The following is a 19,711-nucleotide window of genomic DNA, read 5'->3' as shown; positions in this document are numbered from 1 at the left end:
TGGTGGGTCGTGTGTGTGGTAGCCACTTGATGTGTCCCTTTCACGTCGATGTTTCTCTCTCTCTCTCCCCCTCCCACTCTATCTGAACAAAAAATGGAAAAATGTCCTCAGGTGAGGATAAAAAAAAAAAAGATTGCAGAACTGAAAAGAGGGGTTTCATTTACTGAGAATTTAGGGGGTATCCTATCAAACAGAAAGATATGTTATATTTGAAGATAAGGACCATGCATTTTTGGTCTTCCCTAGACAGAAGGTATCCCATGTTTTCCATCGGGTTTTTTTGTTTTATTTTGTTTTGTGTTTTGTTTGTTCGTGTGTTTTGAGTGAGGGGAGGGAGGGAGAGGGAGAGGGAAAAATCCCTATGAAAGAGAACATGGATCGGTTGTCTCCCACGTGTCCTCCAACCTGGGATTGAACCCGCAACCTGGGTATATGCAAAGTGCAAAATCGAACCTGCGACCCGTTGGTACAGGGGAGGATGCTTTCCAACCCACAGAGCCACACCGGCCAGGACTGTTTTTTAAACAAGGCTAAAGTGGAAGTAAGTAATGAGGGTGAGAAATAATACTTGCTTTCAATTCATCTGGGAGATATCTGCTACCTTTTCCTATTGAGTAAGTTTAGCTATAGGTTCCATGACAGCGTTACTCCCCCCGGAACCCCACCCCCACCCCCGCACCCCAGGAGAGTCCTTTGGATCTGCCCCTGCCCTTTCTGTAGCTAGACTGCCAGCAGGTGAGATTACAAGTGCCTCACGCCCACTCTGCGCTCACAGTCAGATTTGGCCCCCACCTCCATCAGAACCTACTCGCGCTTTATGTCCCTCCAGCCTTCTCTCTGCTAGGACCCCCTCGCCAACCCTTCCCTACCTGTTGGGTAGGTAGGTCTTATTTCCTGGGAACACCTGCTGTCCTTAGAAGGGTGGACACCGTCGCCTTGGAATCCTAGCCTGTCCCTTCCTGGTGGAGGGGGCACCGGTGCTTCAGTGCGAGCTTTGGTGCAAGCCGAGTCCAGCAGGCAGGAGACCAGGCGTTGCAGAGTTCAATTGCCTGAGGAAGGGGTGAGCCCTATCCCAAACACAGCCCTGTTTAGTCGGGACGCAGAATTTTGAGAACCGCCGGGAAGCTCCGGGCTAGCTCTGGAGCCTCGGCGGAAGCGGCCAAATCCAGAGGCCCGTGCCGCCCGGCTCTCCATCCTCGGCACCTGACCGCGGGACAGAGAGCCGTGTCCATATGCATCGACTCAGGCACCCAGTCCGACTGCGACGGAGGTTCCCGCCGCCGCTGCTGCTGCAAACCGGTCTGGCTTCCCTGCAGGGCGTGCGGGATGGAGCAAGGGGGTGGAGAGAAAAGGGGAAGAGCTTCGGCGGCCGGCGGGCGGGGCCTGCAGCCTCCCCGAGCCGCGGCCGTCACCGTGCAGTCTGCTCTCTGCGCCTCGCACCGACTCCGGCGCGTACTGCGCGGATACCCGCGCCCCAACCGGGGGCGCCGCTGCTCTTCGGCCCCCGGTCTCCGAGTGCGTGGCGGCGAGGCTGCGCGGGCAGTGGAGCCGTTCCGACAGCCTGGGGCTTTTGTGTCCGCTCGCTGCTCAGCCTGACCGAAGGACTGGCGGGGAAGGAAAGGGAAAGCGGGGACACACACTAGCCGCGGCGCGCGCGCATTGCACACTTGCAGCCGCGCGCCCCCGCCGAGGCGCGTCCGGGGCGAGTTTGGCCCCGCGGCTCCGGCCCTGGCACCTGCGGGCTCTCCCCGCTGCGCCCTGGCCCCGCCCTCGGCCCCCCGCCCCTCCCGCCCCTCGCCCGCACCGTTCTCTCTTCGCCGGGGAAAAGCAACAACACCCCGATAACTTGCAGACTGTGGCGCAACTGGTCTCGATAGCGGAGGCGCCCAAATGCTGCCCGAGTGAGGTAAGTTTCCTGTGCGTCCTCGGCCCCTCCTCCCTGGACCCTTCTTTGGGCTCCGGCTTGGGGACTCGGTGACTGACGAATCCTGGCAGTCTCCCTACGTTCGCACTTTGTCCGCGTTGTGCTGGGGGTAGGGTAAAGGGGGTGCGCGTGGCTACCAAAGCAGGACCTTCATTCCCCTGGGGCCACGGCTGCGCGCGCCCCGCGGGCACCCACCGGCTCGCCACTCCGATCCCCGGGGCCGCAGTGACACGCGGGGATCATTCTGGGTTCACTTAAGCAGTAGCCCGGTCCTTTTTGCGGGGGAACGAACTGAGTTTGGCAGCGGCAGGAGACATCTCCTAGTACCCCAACAAGCCGCGAACTTGCTGGGCGCCCCTGGGATCTCAAGAGGGGATTTCAAATCGGTGTTCTGATCGTTTCTGGCACTAGAGCCGGATTGAACAGGTGTGGTGTGGTTCCAGCCTCAGTGTTGCACCAGACTTATGCGTTTCCTCAGCTTCTCACTCCTAGTCCCGTCAACGTGACACTTCAACAGCTGGCGGGGGGTGAGAGTGGGGGCAACGGAGAGGGAGAATGACAGGGTTTGATTTGCCAGGCCGGTGCCAGGAGTCGCCAAAACAGAAGACAACAAATGTCTGCTTATCAGTCATTATGCAAATGAGCCTGTTGTCATGTCTTATGTCCCCCCCAGCTTACCTGTCTCACAGGCCCAGCGTGGTTGGGTAGAAACCTGTTACAGAGAACATGTTTGGGTAAGCTGCTGATTTCTTTCATCTTATGTACTGAAATCAGGGCTCGTAGCAAGGAAATGCTAGTTACTCCGGTGCTTTTTATAGGCAGAGTGTTGCGGACCCCCCCCCTCCCCCCCACACACACACTTTAGCTTGCTGGAGGCCCTGGCTATAAGGTGAATGACTCCTGAGATTGGGCCTCAGAACATGTTAGTCTTCTCCGAAGGAGAAGCCATACCCGCATCAGTACTCCTGAGGGTAGGTTTGGGGAACCCCTTTTGCCCCCACTGGTGAAGATCATCCACCCAGGCTTCTCTCTCCTTCTGTGGAAAGGCTGGTGTTGCGCAGTCCAGTGGAGAAGAGTGGAAGGGTTGGTTTCATCACCACTCTAATGTGAAGTAGAATAGTGTTCATGGAAGCTTTTGTCAGAGTATTTCCAGCTGAAGGGAGGCCCGGGAAGGGGCGACCTTTCTCAGCCAACCTTATGCCAGGGGGAAGTTCAGTAAGCATCACACAAGATCTGGAGCTGAGGGAAATGTGTTCTGTATACAGTAATATGAGTGGAGACTTTTGAGAAAGTTGGTAAGTCTGAGACTGATGTATAATGATGTTTACTTAAGAAGGAAACTATTAAGAACTGAATGATTAAACCATGTTGTATTTTTGTCCAAATTAAGACTAGAGGGATTTAATAATAACACCTTAAATTTGCATCCATGCCGTACTATTTGTAAATGCTTTTCAGTGTTCTCATTTAATTCTGACCACTTCTGAGAGAGGCAGGGCAAAGATCATTCACCACGTACTCACAGGAGGAACATGAGGCTCACAGGTCCAGGGTCTTCACAAGGTAACAAGCGATTGGATTTGGAGTCAAAAGCAAGGTTTCCTAAACTACCCACACCACCACCACCACTGTCACCACCTACTGCTGGTTTTCTACTTGTATAACATTTTTTTTTTTTTATCCTCACCCAAGGACATTTTTTTTCCATTTTTTGTTCAGATAGAGTGGGAGGGAAAGCGAGGAAGAGAGAGAGAGAGAAACATTGACGTGAAAGGGACACATCAAGTGGCTGCCACCCGCACGACCAACCAGGGCCGGGGACAAACTGCAACTGAGGTATGTGCCCTTAGCGGGAACCGAACCCAGGTGTCTCTGGACCGTAGGCCAACGCTCTAACTGCTGAGCCAAACCGGCCATGTATAACATTTTTATAGTGGCCAGAGCTTCCACATTTATTTTGGTTTGCACAGTCTCTCTCTGAATTACTGTTTACATTTGACAGGTGAGGATACTGTGGTTTAGACAGGTGGTGGAGATTGTCCATGGTTTCATGTTTAATCCAGTGGTGTTGACAAGACTAGAACTCAGAGCTCCTGATGCCTAGTCCATTGCTCTGTGGATTATGCCATTGTTCCACTTCCGATAGCAATTAGGACACATCACAGATGCCGCAGTACACCAAGGACTGTTTAGCATGCCTGCTGGTGACCTGGGTTCTAGTTCTGGTACTATATTTGTCTATATGACCTGGGCCAAACCATATCACCTCTGAGCCTTAAGTCTCCCACATATAAAACAAGAGGTTTGTATTAAATTATCCTTCTCTTTCCAGTTTTAGCATTCTGTAATGCTTTTCAGTGTGTGTAATCCAATGTTATCATTTTCTGTAGGGGGGGGAAAAAGTCTTTTTGACCCTGTATCAACTAGGGATTTAATTAATTACCTATTTCACCTGTTATTTACTCCTCCCTCCCCTTCACCACATCTACTTAATAAAGGGAAAGAAAATTCCCAGTGTACCTCAGCTTAGCATCTGCATTGTTCAGTATTACTATTTGACTTGAAAATATTCTGGGGGGCTGACCTTCTCTAACATACATGTCAGGATTTACTTGAAAATCCCAGACAGTCAACTCAGTACCTTTATTATTATTATTATTATCATCATCATCATCATCATCATCATCTTTGGGGTTTACATATCATAAGTACTCAATAAATAGCTGTTGAATGAAAGAACTCCTAAAGAAAATCACAAGCGCCCTGGCCAGTTTGGCTCAGCGGTTAGAGCGTCGGCCTGCGGTCCGGAGAGACCCGGGTTCGGTTCCCGCTAAGGGCACGTACTTCGGTTGCAGTTTGTCCCCGGCCCTGGTTGGTCGTGCGGGTGGCAGCCACTCGATGTGTCCCTTCACGTCGACGTTTCTCTCTCTCTCTCTCCCTGCCACTCTATCTGTACAAAAACGGAAAAATATCCTCGGGTGAGGATAAAAAAAAAAAAAAAAAAAAAAAAAACAAAGAAAATCACAAGCATCTCATTATGTAAATTCCCCACCTCTGCTGACCCATAGCTAATTTACCTACAAGAGGTGTGCCTCCTGAAGCTGGCAGGTGTAGGTGCCATTGTTGCCCTCCTTCCCGAGTCCATCCTATAAAGAGGAGTTATTATTGTAGACAATAGACTCATGTCATCTCTGTCATGCTCTCTTGCTTGCCTCCCTCCGCTTAGTTGTTTAGTAATGTGTAACCCACTGAAGGATGCATCATTAGAAATTCACTTGTGCCATTTTGTGAAAGAGTATGTTTTGAGAGGAAGAAACCAACCACTCTTTTTTAAAATACTTGAGTAAATTTCAGCAAATGCTAATATCAGCGCGTGGTTTCAGAGGGGGAACCTAATTAACAAAACCAAACTAGTTTCTGTTCCCTTTAAGAATCCTCTTCTCTTTCCACCTCTCCTTCTGTATACTGAAAAGTAGTGTTTAGAAGAATGATGGCAAAAAATTAGAATGTGTCTTACATATTATGAGCAGACCCCGTCATTGGGGATTGAGGTGTATTTCTTTCTGATAGAGAGTTCAGATATTAACTAACTAGTTCAGACACTCTCACCTTTTATAGGTAAAGCAGCTGAGGCCTAGAAAGATGAAATGGTTTATCCAGAGTCACACAGATGTTCAGCTGGAGGACCAGGGCTAATGTGGAATTCTTAAGAAGGTTCATATTCAAGATTGTGCCTGGTTTTATGGTGAAGGTGCATTTCTTACTTTTAAGAAGAAAAAAAAAAATGTTTTTATCTATTTGCTGAGTTTCTCTTGGCTATATATAGATCAACAGACTGAGAATTAATACTTTGTTCCAACCAGTGCTTGGAGACAGGGGACTGTTTGAATAGAAATAAAAATGTATGCTGGTTTTCTAAGCTCCTCTTCCTGGTAAATAGAGCCAGAAGCCAAAGGTGGCCCAGCCATAAAGCTGATAAAGTCATAAATGTGTATACATTTAATTTTTATTTTCATTTGGCTTGTACTTCTGTTAAATGGTGAGTCAGAACATTTAATATACTGGAAAAATAATTTTTTTCCTATGGCTAGAACCCTCATTAGTTACTCTGTAAAACACCGAGTTCTAAATGTATTTGTTGCAGAAATATGTTCTCTTTGTATCAAGTAGATTAACTGGAGTTGGAAGGAGTCCTTTTATTTTTGTAGAAGCTGCCCCTTAGAACCGTACATTATGTAGCTCAGCTGTTCAGTTGTGGACATATCTGGCAATTCTTCTAAATGGAAAGGAAATTAGGGAGGAGAGAGACCTAGCCTTTTGTTTGGTACTTTTCTTTATAAAAATAAACTTTAAACTTAATCTTTTGGTGCATTTTTTGAGGTGTACTTTATAGTAAACAATTAGCTACTATTGATGAAGTATTTTATTCAGTCAGATTATTTCCACTATAAAAGATTCCAGCCGGGGAAAACAGGCTTGATTCTGTGGATCTCATTCTCAATTGTATTTACTTCTGTCAAACTTCATCAGAGCCCTGGCCCATTTGCTCAGTGGTTAGAGCATTGGACTGTGGTCTGGAGAGCCCTGGGTTCAGTTCCCGCTAAGGGCACGTACCTCGGTTGCAGTTTGTCCCCGGCCCTGGTTGGGTCGTGTGGGTGGCGACCACTCTATGTGTCCCTTTCACATCGATGTTTCTCTCTCTCTCTCTCTCTCTCTCTCTCTCTCACTCTATCTGAACAAAATATTGAAAAATGTCCTGGGGTGAGGATAAGAAAAAACAAACAAACTTCATCAGAGAAGTAGAATGGAGATAATATTAAAAAACGTAGGAATCCTACCTAAAATAGATTACTCTTGGGAAGATAATGAAACATAGATAACAAATGGGACAGGTTACATGTTTAGTTAGCTGGCAGTACCTTGGTATCATTTAAGTTAAGACAAATCCATATTTGAGTGGAAAACTACATGAAGTGTCTCATAAAAAGTTGTCTGTGTTGTTTATGGGGCTGAATGAACAATGAGTGTGCCTTTTGTTTGGTGGCGTTTACATAATGGGTGAGCAGTGAGTTCTTCAGACTTGTTTCTCTAGGAGCTGTAGAAGGTCACTTGTGAAGTTGTAATGGACATTAAGCATTGAGTGTGCAGTACTGCCCCTACTAAAAATGGGCATATGTGTCTTTCAGTTGAGGTTCAGGCAAGGGTTGGAATTCTGGGGGCCCAGGGAGGATAATTGACTTGAAACTGAAGTTCCAGGACTAAAGACAGGACTGTAGAAAATACGCCCATTTCGCCCTGGCCGGTTTGGTTCAGCGGTTAGAGCGTCGGCCTGTGGTACAGAGAGACCCGGGTTCGGCTTCTGCTAAGGGCACGTACCTCGGTTGCAGTTTGTCCCCAGCCCTGGTTGGTCGTGTTGGTGGCAACCACTCGATGTGTCCCTTCACATCGATGTTTCCCTCTCTCTCTCTTCCTCTCTCTCCCTCCCGCTCTGTCTGAACAACAACAACAAAAATGCAAAAATGTCCTCGGGTGAGGATAAAATACAAAACAAAACAAAAAATAGAAAAAACGCCCATTTTGTAAGAAAAAGGTGATATTTAAATCTTTGTCATTCAGTGGTGGCGAGCAAGGGGTTTGCAAAGAAGATACAGTTGTAGCTAGCCATAAAAAAATGTATTTCTTTGCTTCATAGACAGGCATAAGAAATGCCGTGGATTCAACATATTGGGTAGTGGTTTTTCAACATTTAATACACACTTTTTTCTTTCTTTAAAAAAAAACCCAACAACATGATCATGATCATTGGATCATTCAGTCGTAACATCTGTCGACAAAGTAAGGAAACAAAACAGCAGCTATCGACAGAAGCAATACTATGACCTGCTTGAGGGAGTGGTAAGCACATCCTAGGTGTTTAGCTAATATTTGTCCATGGAAAAGGTTAGGCATCACGTTTTATTTATCTTTGTATTTTTGGAACGCAGCACCAAGCCTGGCGAGTGGTGGGGATTTAATAAATGTGTATTGAATGATGTATGCATCCAAATGAAAATCACTCAGCACCTTGGGACTTCATAATTTTTCTAATGATTCTGTTATTTTCTACACCATTTTAGAAATGTCAGGCAGGCTGAAAGATACTAATTTCAATAGTTTAAAGTATCCTTAATCTTTCATTATAAATGGTATTTATTTGTCAGACCGCCAAACTTTTTTTAATCAACATGTCTAGGAATGATTTTTTACTTCTCTTCCTTAACAGAAGTTATAAGTACAAAATGTGTTGCTCTTTTTATTATTTACAAGCACCAGCTAAATGTATTTTTAAAGCACCCAGAGTGGCTTAATTGTGAGTTTGGCTCAGGGTACACAGAAAAGATGGATTTTAAGCTTCTCTAAGTTAATTAGTTTAACTGTCGCCTGCTCTTGGCCTTCTCTGATCATCCCCCCTAAAAGGGACCTTCCTCATTTGTTTTCTTCACTTATCACAGTGGATACTTACACATTTATGCATTTTACTTATTTTTCTACCACCTCTGCCCAAGCTCACACTCAACTCAAGTTTATCAACTTTTTGAGGGTAGAAATCATGGTTCTTTTTTTAAATTTATTTTTAGTTGTTATTGAAAAAAAAAATTTTTTTTGAAGCGAGAGAGATCTGTGTAAGAGCAACACATCGATTAGCAGCCTCCTGCACACCCCTAACCAGGGCTCAAGCCTGAAACCCAGGTATGTGCCCTCACTGGGAACTGAGCAGGCAAACTCTCAATGCATAGAACGATACCCAAAAACTGAGCCACGCCAGTCAGGACAGAAGTCATGGTTCTTGAACACTTTTTTTTTAGTGCTTGGCACATAGTAGGTGCCCAGTAAATATTTAAATGAGTGAAGATGTCCCATCTATCCTGTCAAGATAAACTGGGCCACCATTAAGCTCACTCAAGCTGAATGGGTTTAGCTGTGAGGACAGTTGATGGCAGCTCCGTGAGAATGACAGCCACGTCCTCCAGGATGCTGGTTTAGGTGAAGAAGTTCTGGCATGAGTATGAAGCAGTATCTCTAAAGAGTTATCCTTTTCATTTACTCAGAAATAAAGGGTAGAAAAAAGATAAGTAGGAATTATCAAGCATAAAACAAAACATTCTAAAACTATTAAAATGGCTCTAAAAGTACCTAAATCATAGACATATGTCATTCTTTATTAAGACACGTTGGTGATAATATACAAAACTTCCCACATTCAGCTAGCTTTTCCCCCTCCTCTAATGTTTTTATTGATTTTAGAGAGAGGAATGGAGAGGGAGATAGAAACATCTACGAGAGAGAAACTTCAATCGGCTGCCTCCTGCACACCCCCTACTGGGAATCGAGCCTGCAACATGGGCATGTGCCCTGACCAGGAATTGAACTGTGATCTCCTGCTACATGGGACGATGTTCAACCAACTGAGCCACATCAGCCAGGCATCAGCAGGCTTTTCTTTAACTGTTAGAATTACATCAATAGCTCAGTGCCAAGGAAGGGGTTCTCAGGTGCGGCTCCTGGACCAGCAGCAGCAGCACTTGTTAGAAACACACAGTATCTCACTAAACCAGGCCAGGTGAATCAGAAACTGGGCGTGTGGCTCAGCAATCCGAGTATTGACAGGCATCCAGGTGATTCTGATATATACTCAGTATCGGCAGGAAATGTTCAATCTATTGTTCAAAGTACAGTATAAGCCTCCTGAAGTACTTGGTATTTCTGGGAGAATCCCAGGGTATGTGGAAAGGATGCCATCTGCCTGCTTTGCTAGAAATACCAGGGGAGAAATAGAACCCATCTTGGCTTTGCTCAGAGCTGCATGGATCACAAGAGAATAAATGCTCAAGACTAGATTGGCTATCTAGGACTTTCAGTTGTACAAAAAAACTCTTGATAGTCACTGGCCCTGCCAAATAATAGATACTTTCAAGACTGGGAGGTAGGCCGGGGTATGTGGGTGATGAGGGTAAGACATGCTCTATGCATAACTTATGTTTGGGTGTCACTCAATGGGATACTAAGTGGAAGAATGCTTTTGAGAGCTAGTAGTTTTCTTGCAAGAGGAACTGGTGGTTTGCTGACAGTTCTCAGAATATTTCAAGTCAGTTTAGTATACTAGCTATTGATGGACCTCCTTGGCCAGGACAGTGCCAGGTGCCATGTGTACCAAAAGTATGAACCTGATCTGGCTTCACTTTGCTGAAAACTTACACTATTCCAGGCATTTCTCAAGCACACCGTGTTCTTGGATGGTAGACGAGGAAATGGAAACCAAGTCAGGTTAGGTACGTGTTCATGAACACAGAGCCAGGAAGGGGTGGTTCCAAAGCTGGCTTTTCTGAGTTTATTTTTATTTTTTTGCATCCATCTTCGGATAGAGTGGGAGGGAGAGAGGGAGGAAGAGAGAGAGATACATCGATGTGAGAGAGACACATCGAGTGGTTGCCACCCATAAGACCCCAACCAGGGCCGGGGACAAACTGCAACTGAGATACGTGCCCTTGGCGGGAACTGAACCCGGGACTCTCCAGTCCGCGGGTCGATACTCTAACCACTGAGCCAAACTGGCCAGGGCAGCATTTCTGATTTTAAAGCCTACATTCTTTTGTTTGCTTCATGCAGTTGCACCTCGAGTGGAGTTTTGGGAGAAGAGTTCCAGAAAAGAAAACATAAGTGAACCTGAAATGTCTGTCTATGAGCTCTAGATTACATAATTGACATTAGACTTGGATATCTCAAAGGCACCCCAGATTATGCATGCCCAAGACCAGAACTGTGATATTTTCTCTCCATAGCTGGTCCTCTTGCGGTGTTGCCTCGCTCTGTGATGGGCACCACCAGTCACCACCTGGCACGAGGCAGAGACCTAGGAGCCATCCTTGACTCCATCCTTTCCATTCACCGCATCAAATCCATCACCCGTTTTCTATTGATTTTGCTTCCTGAATATCTCCCCTATCCATCTGCATCTCATTGTTTCTGCTGATTGTGTCCCAGTCCAGCTTCTTATCTTTCTGCTGGATTCTAGCCATAGCTTCCCTGGGCTCCTGAGTACATTCTGGTCCTCCTCTAACCCTGCATCCATACTGCAGCCACAGCAACTGAGATGATGGAGAGACAGACGCCCTAGACTCTGTTGGCCAGGTCCGTACTTCCCACACCCAGCCAAGCCCTCAGGGAAGTAGACACATTCTGGCCTCTAGTGCTGTCCCGGTTGGTGGCCTTTTGAACTTTTGCACAACCCCTGAGGAATTCCTTTTCCAAATAGCATCTTACCCCCATGCTTTTGTTCTCCTGGAGTGCAGTTAGGCCAGCAGTGGTAATTAGAGTCAGCTGCTCTTACAGGCACAGGATGAAGACCTCGGGATGTGCCCAACCCAAATTTTTACAGTGCCCCCGGAATCCCCAGGTGCACTGGTTCGTTCAAACGGGAACCAAAGATGCTAATTAGGGAAGAGAAAAGCAGTTGTGGAGGAAGGAGTTAGTTGGGGGCTAAACGCATTGGTTTTGATGTTCTAGGTATCTTTAGGATGAAATAAAAAACAGGATTGTGGGATTCTGCAGAAATCAGTTAATGTGATTTGGCCTAAGCTAAGCTTGTATTTAATCTTTGCACACGGTTTTTCAGTTACTCAGTGTCACTTGAGCTCAGTAAAAGAGAAGTAGCAAACTGCCTCGGTCCATTTGGGCTGCTATAAGAGTGCTGTAGCCTGGGCTTCTAAACAACAGAAATGGATTTTTCACGGTTCTGGAGGCTGGCAGCAGGGTGCTAGTATGGTTGGATCCTGATGAGAACCCTCTTCCAGGTTGCAGACTGCTGACTTCTCGTTGTCCTCGTGTGGGGGAAGGAGGGCTAGAGAGCTATCTGGTATCCCTTTTATAAGGGCACTAATCCCATTCATAAGGGCCCCACTCACAGGACCGAATCCCCTACCAAAGACCTCACCTCTGATACCATCACATTGTGGGTTAGGCTTTGACCTCTCGGGGCACAACATTCAGTCCATCACACAACCCTTTATGGCTTAGTCGGTGCCCTCTAAGAAGTATAATATACACTGTAATTCAGGCTAGACATAGACATATAAATAATTATATTTAAAGTAAAGGTTTAATAGACTAATACTTAGCTATACTACATGAAACATTATTTTCTGATATGTTCCCTCCCGCCTCTAACCTCTACCAAGCACTAGTCATGATCCACCAGATCGATTATACTCCCCATTGATGGGCTGAGACTTATAATTTGGAGAGCATCATTCTGATCTGTTGGCACCTCCAGTGCTCCCTGTGCAGAGCTTTGTTGAGGTGCTGCCCATGACTTCTCATCCAGTGCTCTTCCCACCCCTGTGGGTCCATGGAACATTGTGAGTTGACCACCCCACGAAGCTCCCCTTGCAAAGGTTTAATTTCCATCAAGAAAGCACTGTGAAATTTGGAGAGCAGGCATCTGATGGAGTTGGGGGAAAGTAACTCCTAAGGCTGTCTTCACTGTGACACCAGATAAATAAGCTACGATGATGAAATACAGCCTTCAAACTAGGGTATGTCTGTATTTTTTCATGTAACATTCACCCTAAAGCTCATACGAATTTAGTTTAACAAGAACCTAAATACTGTAGGAAATACACTCTCACTTTAAAAATATGTCAGGAACAATTTGACAGTATATATATTTTTTCCTGCCTGAAATACATGGAGACATCAAGCCTGCCCATTTTAATTGGCCATTCAAGCACCAAATGAAAGGAGCTTAAAACAGGGAACTCTTGGCCACTGAGAACTTTGGGGCAGGCTTTTACTTCTAGAATAAATGTCCTGATGACGAAGGGTTTGCTTGCTACTTTAAGTGTCAACATTTATAATAGAACATTTTTATACAGAAAATTTCCCCCAAGTTGTTACAACCTCCCTTGATTTTTTAAAAAGCTTGTATAGAACAGAGTGTGTCTCTTTTGCTATGATGAATTAATAGCTTTATTATCCACTCAGGGATGCAAGGCTCTTGCTCCTGAACCAAATGGCCCCACTTTGCTATTTTTGAAAATCTTATCTGCCATTTCTTGATTTTTTGTTTTTGTTTGTTTGCTATGGAGAATCTGTTGTGATCTTGGGAGCCAGATAACATCCATGTTGTCTGAATTGTGTTTCCCAAATAGACTCATAGAATGCATTGAGGTTAAAATACATTTTTTAAAAGGCAGAAAAGCAGTTTTTTAAGGGAGGGCCTTAAGCCAGCTTTGTCCTTTCTTCTTCACTTTCTTCACTGGCCAATGAAGAGCATGTTTTCCTTGTGTCCTGGTTTTGGGCTCTTCAGATAAATACAGTGTTAGCGTTTTAGACTCAGATATTTATTCATGGTTTCTTTTTATAAAATATTTATGTGTGTACTATGTTATGGTCTAAAGCATGCTTTCATAGTCTTTTTCATTTAACGTAAACAGAGCAGTAGTTTAAGAGTGATTGGTGACAGTTTCATTTTTAATGTTTTATTTTTTGAAAGGCTGTAGATTACCAAAGGTGTTTCTTTCCATTGGAGAAGTTGCATAGACATTTTCCGTATGTCCATCTTCCATTGGAAACCAATCTATAATACCCACAATAAAACAAGAAAAGTGAATATGAAACATTTTACTTATTGTTAAAGAGTGACATGTGAACCAGACTGTTCTTAGGCTTATAAATTCATTATAAGGAAACAAAAAACCCACAATAGCAGTATTGTGGTGGCAAGCTGTATTTAAATAACACTCGTTTATTGTTTTTTCCAAGACATGGAGTTTAAACAGAATGGTAAAGATTTATGGAAAATGGAGTAAATGGGAAATCAGTCTCTCATAATAAGGATTGGAGGAGAAGCATAACTTTTGCTTATGGTTGTTTATAGAAAACAGAATGGAAATTCAGCTCTTAAGTTTTGTGTACAGTTGGGCTTCATTATTAAGCTTTGAAATTTCTCAGAAACTCCCTCTCCTACGTGGCAATTTGTAATGTAAATGTGATGCATCATTTTATTCTGTGCAAAGTTTATATAAGGGATAGGCCCTGTCCACATATGTCAGAAGTCTTCTGGAAGCATTTCATTTTATTTATTTATTTTTACTTCTTTCTTTATTGGACACTTTATAGATGTCACACAGATTTAAAAGTTATACTGTTAAATAATTATTTACAAACTCATCAGGACGAAGTCCCTGATCCAGAGCTCCAAACCAGAAGCAGAAAAAAATGGGGGCAGATATTCCTCCAACTTCACCAAAAGCCATAAAACCAGGGCCCTATGCTTCTGCATGGGCCAGTCAGGGTGCGGGCCCTTGGGCTAACCCTCCGGTGCCTCTGGCTGCATTACTCGTTTTTAGGAACCAGCAAGGGGCTGATGGGAACGGCTGAGTCCAGACATGAACAAAACCAGTTGGAAGGAGAGGCGGCAATGGACAGTACCGTCCACCTGTAGGTAGGATCACAGAGTATAGTTGAGGCTGGTGGGGAAGGGGAGGGGCTGGAGAGAGATATTGCTGCACTGCAGAGTGTGGCCCCAGGGGCCTTCACATTGTGGGTTCTCCTGATGAGCGGGGTTCCTCGCCCACCAGCCTGGACGTGAGGTACTCCTTATAGGCCAGGATGTCTCCAGGCCACTTAGTGATTGTCTGCTTCTCACAGAGCCAGGTTGTCTTGTGCTGCCGGCTGAACGAGTCTGAAATCATAGTTGACCAGCATCATCCCACCCTCAGACTCATTGATGGCATCTGAGAGAGTGTTGATGGTCTCAATATCCGGGCTTGTCCAGGAAGAGCATGTGACGGTTCTGCCAGGCCAGCCAGGCCAGGCACACTAGGCACTTCTGCCCATCAGACAAGTTCCAGATCTAGTTCACCTGCTATTTCCCAGTGAGATCATATTGCTCCACGATCTTACTTATTTTTCTCTTCTCCTTAATTTCTGGGTAGCATTTTATCATGTGCTAAAAAGACGAGAGGTCTTTTTATAAATGCTGGTGGTAATGCCCCATGAGAATGTTTTCAGATCATCCTGTCTGTGGGTAATAGCTCTCCAGTTAAGCAGCTTCAGCAGAGTTGACTTCCCTGCTCCATTGGGCACTACCAGAGCCATTTATGCACCAAAATCAATACCAAGTTCTAGATTGTTGTAGATGCAAGGCCCATCTTTGGTATACTTGAGGCTCACATTCTACACCATAATGACAGGTGGAGGGATCTTGCCACGTGGTGGGTAATGAAATGACAGTGTCTTGTTGCTCACAACCCTCTCTGTCAGTCCCAATGCCATCATTTTCTGTGTTCTCCTTGATCTGGGCCAGCCTGGCACTGCCATACCAAGCAGTGTGGTTCACGTGCACAATCTGATCTTGCTCCCAATGAAACTTCTTCATCTGATTCTCCTCCAGCTCCAGCCATGCCTTTATATACTGATCATGTTCCCCGTACGATACTTCAGTTTCTTGTGCACGTGGATGATGTTGGTACAGGCACCATCCAGAAAGTCCTGGGAAAGGGAGTCAAAGACCAGAATGTGCTTTAGTTCATCTTCCAACCACATAAAAGCATTGAAGGCTCATCCAGAAGCACCGCGAAGGGCCTAATGAGGAGAGGTCTGGCGATGGCAACCCTCATCCTCCAGCCCCCACTGAAGTCTTAGTTCCTCGCGCTGTGTGGCAGGTGTGAAGCCCAGTAGGTGCAGGATCCGTGAGGCCCTCCGCTCTGCCTTGTCAGCATCCGGAGCCCCAAGAGCTTCTCATACTCCGCATCCTTGCCGCTCAGCCTCCTCCGGCATGGCCCGCTCCGTGTTGACTTCCATCACACACGGGGTGTCTTGTCCCTAGGGGGCATCTCCCCAGTCCAGTGGTGCCCGTCGATGTGCTCAGGGATGGGCACGTCAGTTTCCCGATAGCGTGGACTTTCCAGTCCCATTTAAGGCAATGAGCATAACGATGGCCGAAGTTTAATTCCAGTTTGGTGTCCCCGAGCAGCTCCTGACCGTGAAAGGTGAGGGAGAGGTGGGTAACGTGGACGTTAGGACTGATGGGATGAGCAGCAAAGACGCCACCGGCAGCTTGGACAGCAGCTTTTTCCATCTCAGTCCAACATCTCCTTGGGCAGCAATCCACTTCTGTGGTCTCTTGGCCACTGGCCTCCTCATTTTTCTCCTCTGCCACCTGTGGTTCTGTGAGAGCATCTCTGTTCTTTTCATGTCCCTTCTGGGCCGCTGTTGTGCTTTGGCAGCTTCCCTCTTTTTGGCCGCCTTGTTCTTGGCCGGGAAAAGCGTGGTGATGAACCACGGGGGCAGGGTGCGGTTTTTCAGGGAGCAGGGCCTCACCACTGGGCCTCTCTGGAAGCACTTTTATTTTTTTTGTTTTTTGTTTTTTATCCTCACCCGAGGACATTTTTCCATTTTTTGTTCAGGTAGAGTGGGAGGGAGAGAGAGGAACAAAGAGAGAGAGAGAGAAACATCGACGTGAAGGGAGACATCGAGTGGCTGCCACCCGCACAACCGACCAGGGCCGGGGACAAACTGCAACCGAGGCATGCGCCCTTAGCGGGAACCGAACCCGGGTCTCTCAGGACCGCAGGCCGACGCTCTAACCGCTGAGCCAAACCGGCCAGGGCTGGAAGCATTTTTAGAACTGAGTGTTAAGCATCCTACCTGTGCACCTAGGAGCTTTAGAGATGATCACCCACCTTCCCTGATGGTACATTCTTATTGGTTTCCTTATTGTCTTCCTCCTTCACTGAAAAGTCAAGTTCTGCAAGGGGAGGAACTATGTCCTGTTCTCTCATTTGTTCCCAGCACTTAGAAAAGTGTCCCGCGCTCTCAATGTTTGTTGTATGAAGGAACAAATGATTTGCTTAAGCTACAGCGGTCTTTGCTTCACCTTCCTAGCTCCTCTGTCCTTTTTAAAATGTCAGCAGCCCCTAGCTTCTAGCCTTACCCCTGCTTTAACTTCCTCTCCCAATGAGCAGCCTTGTTCGTGCCAGATTTTAGTCTTTTTGCCATCTTGTGCTTTCTGGCCCATAACATTTAGAACAATTTTATAACTCTTGCCTCACTCTCTCAGTCACTCATCTGCTCTTGTGACCCTCATACCTCTGGGAAAACTCTTACCTCTCTTATGAAATCTATACTTGTAGCTGTCACCTTTTCCAAACGTGAAAACATCTCCTTCCCCAAAGTCTAAATTTTTATCAGATACCCGCATTTGTTTACCTACTTTTGAAATTTTAGCAGTCTTTTTATTTTGCCTGTTTTGATGCAGCTCCCAAGTCCTGAGGAATTAAAAAAAAATGTTCTCCTCTATTCTCGCTCACGTGTCGTATATTAACCCTTCTAACCGGGACTCTTGTAGCAGCTTCCCAAACAGCTTGCATACCTCTCTCCCTGCCCATCTTTACTCAGTTATAATACCTGCTACCAGAGGTTATAACTTTGTCACTACCATGTCCCCAAATCCTTAGATACTTTATGATGCCTTAAATCTAAAGCCCTGATTTCGTTCCTAAAATTATCCACAGTGTGGCCCTAGTTGACGTTCATCATCATCGTTGTTGTGATTGTCATCCTTGTAGTTGTATAGTTTGTCATCCTTGTAGCTGTATAGTTTGTCATCCTTGTAGTTGTATAGTATTGATAGAAACTACCATTTCTAATTTCTTACTCTGCACTGGGCACAACACATAAGAATACATGAAGTCATAAAGGTTCTTAGTGTATTTTGGAGCTGTCATAATCTGATATTGGGGAGAGTGGGTGTTGGTGGAAAGAGGTTGGGCTGGAAGGGTATGTTGGAGCCTGACCATGGACATGTTAAGCAGTTTGGACTTTTCTTCTAAAGGCAATGAGGCAACGACTGGAAGATTTTCATGGACAAGTGGTGAGCTCATGTTTTATGTTGGATCAGCAACGTGGGCTACAGTTTGGGAGATGAGCGAGAGGGGAAAGGGAATGGAGACAAGGAGACTAACTGCAAGAGAGATGGTGAGGACCTCAATTAAGGTAGTGAGGATGGGGAAAAGTGAGCAGATTTGAGATCTAGGAGGGAGGTTTTATAGGACTTGATGACCACTTCATAAGAATTTTGAGGGAATGGGAAGAGTAGATGATCCTCTGGCTTTTGGCTTGAGTGGCTGGAGAGATTGGAGAATGATGATCAATTGAGAGAGAGCACCGGGAAGAGGCAGCATATACGTGGTAGCAGAGGCTGTGAGGAGGCATCCAACTTTGAACTTGGTGTACCTGTGGGATTAGTAGGTAGAGTGCAGTTATAAGGAGAGAGGCCCATGATGGAGAGGCTGGCTGTGTTATGGTCATTGGTCTCTGGGCAGTGATCCAGGCCTTGGGAGTGGATGAGGTTGAGATACCCGTAAGACATCAGGCGGAGGGTCTATAAGGAAGTTGTGGATGGAAGGACACAGGCCCAGGATGGAAACAGAAGGTTATGTTTTCTCAACCAATGATTACAGCCATGGGATTAAATGAGACTTCCCTGAAGAGGTGTGTAGACTTAGAAGAGAAAATGTCTGAGAACAACATCATTTCCTGATTGTCATTTGCAATATCATTTCTTCATACTCCATTTTTTTCTCTCTTACTGAATCTTCTGTTTTCTTCTCTGTTTGAGGAAATGACATCAGATAGCCATGACACCACATATTTGTCACTGTCCTGCAAGGCCTCTCTGAGCCCCACACTGCGCAGAGCCACTTCTCGGGCACACATTCCCCTTGGAATTCTGGCGCTCAGGACTCTTCTGGAGCTTCTCTTTGAAGCCGACTTTTCAGTTGCTCCCTACTTATCTCTCCAAGCAGACTCGAGCCCTGACAGCTGAGACCACATCTTCTGCTTCGCTTTCCCCGCCAGCCTGTCAGCTCCACTGTCTTCTGTACACTAGCTGCTCCCCTGCTTCTGGGTTATTTTTCTTCTTTAGCAGAATGAAGTGAAAAGGGAACAACTCAAAGTTCTATAAGGATTTATATCAGTTAATGTACCTGAACTAAATTGAAAATGCCTACTACTTACATTGTGTTTGTAAGAATGTTCTAGTTCTTACTAAAAAAAAAAAAAAAAAAAAAGCATTTTAATTAGCAAAAACGGTTCACAAAACCCATTCTTGTCATTTATCATTCTTGTCAGAATTCTTGTCATTTATCATTCCATTATTTGAGACTTCCAGAGGAAGAGAATATATCTTTTGGCAGCTCCACTACTATTGCTTATTGTGAGCAGAGTTTATCTCCTGGTTTCATTGGGTCAAACTTCCTGTTTTTTAAAATGACATTTTGCATACATTTGCACAGGCCGAATCCGTATCGGTGAGAGCCGTGGTCCAAGAAGCAGGGATTCCGGCTTCTTCTGCCCTCTCCTGACACGTTAGTGACCCCTGATCCAGTGGCGTGTCCTCTTTTGTGCCTTTTTCCCCTCATCTGTGGTAGGAGAATCTGTACACCGGCTCCTGGCCTACTTCAAAGGCAGGTTGTGAGGCCAAATAGGATGATGGCCTTTGAGGTCCTTAGAACAAAAGCATCAGGCACATCAGAGAGTTTATTTCACAAGAATTACAGCAAGAGCTCAGGCTCCAGACAGCCACCTCTATAACCCCTGGGTAAGCAGATCTGAAGCAATGCATGTCACATCTGCTGAGATGAGGTTCCCATAGAAGAAGAACTCTCCTCCCCTGTTCCCAGAGGCCAGGGATACAAGTAGGACACTTTGCTAAGGTTCTTATCAGAGTTCCACAGTTTAAACACA

General features: G+C 45.6%; 1 protein-coding gene and 1 pseudogene across 1 annotated transcript in view; one reads left to right on the top strand and one right to left on the bottom strand.

Moving 5' to 3' along the window:
• The first annotated feature begins 1,423 nt into the window (after positions 1 to 1,423).
• Positions 1,424 to 19,711, top strand: part of PIP5K1B (phosphatidylinositol-4-phosphate 5-kinase type 1 beta) — a 322,429-nt gene continuing 304,141 nt past the window's right edge. Inside the window, exon 1 of the mRNA XM_036260509.1 lies at positions 1,424 to 1,906. The gene's annotated coding sequence lies outside the window, so the exon portion shown is untranslated. The remainder of the gene's footprint in view (positions 1,907 to 19,711) is intronic.
• On the bottom strand, positions 14,297 to 18,335 carry LOC118629311 (annotated as a pseudogene).

This window comes from Molossus molossus, unplaced genomic scaffold (assembly GCF_014108415.1).
Source record: "Molossus molossus isolate mMolMol1 unplaced genomic scaffold, mMolMol1.p scaffold_m16_p_14, whole genome shotgun sequence".
Lineage (NCBI taxonomy): Eukaryota > Metazoa > Chordata > Mammalia > Chiroptera > Molossidae > Molossus > Molossus molossus.
The sequence above is the reverse complement of the archived record's forward strand: the minus strand, read 5'-3'. Positions and strand labels throughout refer to the sequence as shown.